Below are 6,088 nucleotides of genomic sequence, written 5' to 3' on the forward strand. Positions count from 1 at the left end.
GAGATATGACAACGTGCCAGAAAGCACGGGTACCGGCCTAATTAGTCCGGTTATTTAGTTAGTCTGCGGAGATGCGAGAAGTTTACTCGGCTGTTCGGTGCTAGAGCCCCCACTGAAGATCCGTATCTCCAGGACGTGTTTAAAAATAATTACCGCGGAAGATTCAGCGATAGTCACGGAGTCGCCCTCACCTTTGTGCTTCCTGCCCTCTGGAGTGGCCCCTCATTGCTACGGCATAAAGGCAGCCCAGCCGAACCCCCTTCTCGGTACGGTACTCGCGTCTCTTCCGGCACCGCTCGAGTGGTCCTCACCTTTCAACCACTCTATCACCGCGTTTAAAGAAGTAAAGACCAAAGGTCCTTTACCGTTTTAAGAGGTTAGACCGGGCTCGAATGGAGATTTATTCGAGATGACAATGTGACGGGCTACCCGGTTGCCTTATTAAATCGACGATACACACGGCCGGCGAAGGGTACCCGGCAGGGACCCACGCACCAGACGAGGAACATCGAGAGGGTATTGAATAGACACCGAATCGAGCGACAAGGATACGATAAAGAACTAAAGACCAAAGGTCTTTTACAGGCTCGAAATGTCAACGTCGAGTCCCTCCCGCGCCACTTCGAATCAAGAAATTGATAAACGTAATTGTTTACTTTTAGCGGTGAAGGTTGTTTGCATGCTTTTCGCTTTGATATTATTTCTCCTTTGGTTTTACTGGAAACTCAAAACGATAGATTTCATGGTTTCATGGCTATCGAATGTTTCGCATTGTTACATGAATATTATTAGGTTTACAGTAATCTTTCAAAAGCTGATCTTGCTAGACTTTGTACGTTTCATTCAAATATTCGTGAAATCAGATCAATTTTCGGAACAACTGAAATTTTTAAGTTCTAGATGCTGTTAGCGCTTCACAGAGATCCATTGCTACAAGCTAAATAGTTTTTCAAAAATGTAAGCTGATCTCTTCTCAGAATTTGACGTGTATTTCGATAGTTTCGTAACTTGAAGTTTTGTAACCAAAGGTTGCTACATAAAATATTATGTTTCAATAAAAATTAGTTTCGGTTCAAACAAACTTCGTACTCAAACACTGCGACGTTTTAAACAATTTTCAAGAGCGCAAGTTTCCAAGGGTTAAAACTACCACAAGAACTTGAATGAAGAGCCATTAAAGAAGAAGGGGCCAAGAAAGAAAAACAAAGAGACAGACAGGTTGAAGGAAGCACACCGCTCATACGATTTCTCCCATATTTATAGTATTTATATTTGTTTACATATAATTTTCCATATACTGTAATTATAATCGTAGTAGGCAAAACAGTAATATTTCGTTTGACAACAGAACAGTCGTGACCGGCGAAGATACAACTAAAAAGGTTAAGTGAAGGGTGGAGATTGCAAGGATGACGGTGAGGAGGTGTAAAGGTGTAAAGGATGCATGTCCGGGCGGGACGAAACGGTGGGGGCCGCCATCGACGCTCGAAAGTAAGACAGCTATTTACTCTTGCGGCCTACTGCGGGGAGAATTTTAACAGTTCGCGTCGAGACTCGTTTATATTAATTCCTCATCACGGGAAATAATTAATCCTAGTAGGCGCTAGACTTCGCTCGTTCATCGTGGAATCCTACGAACTATTATACCTATGTATTCCTGTATAACCGCCGAGAATCTAAAATTATTAAAAATATACATCCTAGAGATGTACCGTTAATGCGCATTATATTGTGCAGAAGTACTCGTAAATAGATGCACCTTCGAGACCTTCGTATCGTCTGTTCTTCTTTTTTTCCTCCATTTTCATTCGTTAGGCATTCAGTTAAATACCGCCAGCTAGGCCACTCCTATTACACACGGTAATCCAGGGAAGCGACTATTGAAGTTTCTCTTTCTCTCTCTTTCTCTCTCTTTCTCTCTCTTTCTCTCTCACTCACACACTCTCTCTCTCTCTCTCTTTTAATACTTTTACTTTTTATTATCACTAAACGGGTTTCTTTTTCTTCTTCGTCATTGGGATACGCTACTTGTGCATGCATGTCGTTTACGACTCGCTAACGAAATAGAAAGATACGTTGTGAACTTGAAATACATCATTTTAAACATCGACCATTCGATACGGGGTGTTTCACGATGGGAACCCCCTTTGATGGCATTTTAGGATGTTTGTTATATTTAGTTTACCTTAACGACTGGAAGTAAATAGGAATATTTATTGACTCAATAAGAAAGTTCGATGAAGTGAGTTGTAGATTTTATGTAATTCCGATGCGATCGAATGGCTTTGCATAGAATAAAACAATATAATTACGTGTTGAAGCAATTACTTTCAAATGGCTCAATGGATAATTAATCTGTTTTTAATTGCATAATATCATTGTTAACGAAACTAATTTTTGTGTATTCGTTGACTACGATGATTACTTATGAAGACTGAAGTTTGAATGGACATTTATAGTTCATAAATAACAAATTAGAAACGATTCAGGTATTTGTTTATTCGTGTTAGTAAGTATGAAAGTTGTAAGTATAAAACAGATTGTTAGGCGTTTTTATTTGTCAATACAATAAAAAGTCAAAACAATTATCCACAATATATTATGTTGGCATGCATTATAACATTGAGGAGCCAAATTTGAAATGTGTAACGCTTTTACGAACACCATCGTCATATAAAAAACGATAATAATGAATTTTAAATACATACATTTTTAGTAGCAAACACTCGATATAAAAAGAAGCAACTATCTAAAATGTAGCTTATTCAAATTTTGTCTCAAATATAATTTTCATTAATATCTTAATTCAAAAATACAAACACTCCTCTTAATAACAAAATGCTGATAACACAAACTTTACTTTTTAATCCGAATCCAATTGTAAAACCACCAAGAGGTCCCTCACTTTTATCGTCACAAGTTTACCGAATTAACAGTTTAATCTACTACTCACTCTTTCTGATAAATGCAGAAAAATCACTCACAGAATATCTTTCGAGAAACTCGAAACAACAAATACTTTCTTATATTTCTGTAAACTTGCTCGTAAAATCAAAGATCTTTTTTACTAATTTCGAATGATCGATGCTCAACGAATAAAAGAAATGAAATACAGTTATCAATAATACTACTGGCACAACTTGCAGTTTTTCAATGCAAATCGTCACAGTGATTTTCGTATCTAAGATAGAAACGTTCACCACAGTACAATCCTTAATAGCTCGTGAACGTTCTCAACAAGAATCACGGAGACTATACCGAACAGGAGAGAAACGCTATTCGAGAAAAGTCGACTCGACGAAGGAGTAATGCTCCCCGTCTCCGAATTCATTAACACTACGCCGCTAAACGCGAATCGTTCGCGATTCACCTCGCCGCGTTCTAGCATCGAGCTCCTAATTTACGAATTATCACTTTGCGTCTAAACGATTCATTCTCCCGACGCTTCTCACTCATAACCATTTCTCAATCAACATTTATTAAAAAACATTATCTTCATACGTTTTTCATTTTTTTTTCTTCCGTTTGCTCCTCTCGCAAGCACACGTCGAGCGAATTCGGCTCGTCCCAGTAAACATTTATATATAGAAATGTTAACTAATTTAACTAGACTGCGGACATTTATGCAAAATTCAAATTCTTCATAGGCAACGTGAGAAAAAGGGGTTTATGAAAATTCAAATAAATGAATTCGTCGAAGGGAAAAGTAACTGAAAGTCTAAAATTGAAGTTTCGATTTCGTGTTCTTAGCGTTTGCTGTGCGTACCAATGAGTGTTTTATCGCATTTGGTCATTTAGTTTAAAAATTTTATTTTCAAAACTAAAACAATGAAAATGGAAAGTCTGTACAACAGTTATCTTAACGCGTCCCGTTTTCCAACACTGGCCGCGGCATTTTTAAAGGAAAAACGGATCGCGTATATTTTAAATTATTTTACAGATTTTTTAAAAATATCAGATTACTCATTGGTACACCTAACAATCCCATAGAATTATGTAAAACTTGTTGCTTACTTTTTGCGAAGTAAAAATGTTCTGCAGTTTTAGTGATACTCGTTCGCGTCCACCATTAATCTCCGCCATTTTCCAGTTTAACTGGAAGATCAATCACTGTAAATACACAAAATCCGCAGTCCACTGATAACTTTTAAATACCTTGAAGACCTCGAGTAATGCGTCTGTGCTTGGTCGTCTTTTTTGGTTTTTGGAAAAACGATTGTTATGTGTATGTATCGTAGACTACGTCGTTATTGCAGCTTAAAAAAATACGCAAAATATCAGATCCCGGAAGGTTGACACTGTGATGCGTACAGGGTGTTCCAAAAATAAGATCCATAGATTCAAAGGTCTACGGTACTCATAAAAATCAATAATTGCTGTAGAAGTTTGAGAAAGAAATCTGCCAATCTCGCCCGTGACTCTTTGTTTCAAATATTCGTGAAATCTTATAATTGTACCGCGGACAATTATACAAGCTTCGATGTCCATAAATTGATATTCATGAATGAGGAATGCGCGGAATTTGAATTTCTTCGTCAATGGTTCTATTGGATTGGAGATAAATTAATTAGCAGATTAATTAGTTCAGTACACTATGAGCGCTAAGCGCGAATTTACGTGTTCGGTAGATTCAGCAATTCAGACGAACGTACAATCGATCTTTAATTAATTTAATTACAGATTTTCTCTTTATTTTTATACTTGTATCGTAAGTGTTTTCACCTCGACGATAATTTCGTTTTTAAACGATACAATATTTTATTGCTGCATTATAAGAATATTATCAAACGGCTTAATCAGTTTTAACGTCCCTGTTTTAAAGTAAAACTTTTATCTACTGTGTCATATTATAAATGCATAAAATCCACCGTTTAATTATAAGAAAAAGGAAGATTATCGTTTTCGATTGAATAAAATCAATTCGACACTCAAAACCTGCTTTCCGTAATAATACCGTTCACCTTTATAAAACCAAAAAATGGCGAACACTTTCTAAACTTACTAAATATACACATCGTTCAACACAACATCTGTTTCGAAGACATACTTTCTGGTATTTATCTTGGTCTTCAATTTCATAAACAATAAATTTAATGAAGCAATAATGAAATAAGATATCTCTGGTACCTCTTTTATCTCCGGTTTCCCTTTAAACTGTCAATACTGTAAATAATGAAAAATGTTTTAACCGTAATACACGTTGACGAGTAACTGTATATTTTTAGTTTAATAAAAGCAAATAAATTGTTTACATTGATAATCATCACGAGTAATGAAATGCTTGATATCTATCCTTGTGAGTATGTCAGATCATGAAATTCTTCGATCTTATTTTCAGACCACCCGTTAGATGAAATTCATGCGTAGATGCAATAGATGAAAAAGTCTCGCGTGTTTTCGCTATGGTCATGCGATTGCTTGATGCGAATAGTATTAGAAGTTTTGAGCATTTTCAGGATTACAAATGGATGATCCCATGAGTTCAATGCTTTGATTCGTCGGAGATCGAAATGTACAGCACAATGGACAGTCTGTCGGACCTCCAGATATAAGTATTGTTAAGTGGTTCGTTAATAGGGCTTTACAGATGACATCACAGTGGTCGGTGCTCCTGTTTTCGTTTTGATTATATTTCACGGCGGGGAAAAACGGAGACCGAGACTGCGATCGAGAAAAAACCACACGAGCTTCGAACCCCTTCATTTTTCGTTTCAATTTCATATTTTTTTCCTTTAATCCCAGTCGGCAGTTTCGATGCGGCCACGCTTCACGACAAATCTCGCCAGCGTTTAGGAATTGCGTGTTAACGACGGTCCACACTGCTTTCGGCAGGACGTAAACATGTTATAGCAGAGGAAATCAAAATGAAATTTCGGTCAGAGGCTCAAGTAAAATGGTCGAATGAACGAATAACTGCACGATGATTAATCAATATATGACGAAGGCAAGTAGCTGATACATAAATGAGACAACGGAATACTATGCTTATCTCCTGCGATTTTTAGCTTCTATCTTATCGGTATGTTGCATAGAGAATGGCCGTTTTTGGTGATCGATTGGGTTAATTTGCTCCTTTGTAAATTAGAAT

At 36.9% G+C, this 6,088-nt stretch overlaps 1 protein-coding gene across 8 annotated transcripts in view; it reads right to left on the reverse strand.

Annotated features, from left to right (window-relative positions):
• Window positions 1-1,801: 1,801 nt before the first annotated feature.
• Window positions 1,802-6,088, reverse strand: part of CdGAPr (GTPase-activating protein CdGAPr) — a 70,932-nt gene continuing 66,645 nt past the window's right edge. For 7 of the 8 annotated variants that reach the window (XM_031971638.2, XM_031971648.2, XM_031971639.2 and 4 more), the window contains one exon: window positions 1,802-6,088. This exon is cut by the window's right edge and continues 7,986 nt beyond it. The gene's annotated coding sequence lies outside the window, so the exon portion shown is untranslated. The other variant, XR_012998569.1, reaches the window with a different exon arrangement.

Source organism: Nomia melanderi, chromosome 5 (assembly GCF_051020985.1).
Source record: "Nomia melanderi isolate GNS246 chromosome 5, iyNomMela1, whole genome shotgun sequence".
NCBI classification, from domain to species: Eukaryota; Metazoa; Arthropoda; class Insecta; order Hymenoptera; family Halictidae; genus Nomia; species Nomia melanderi.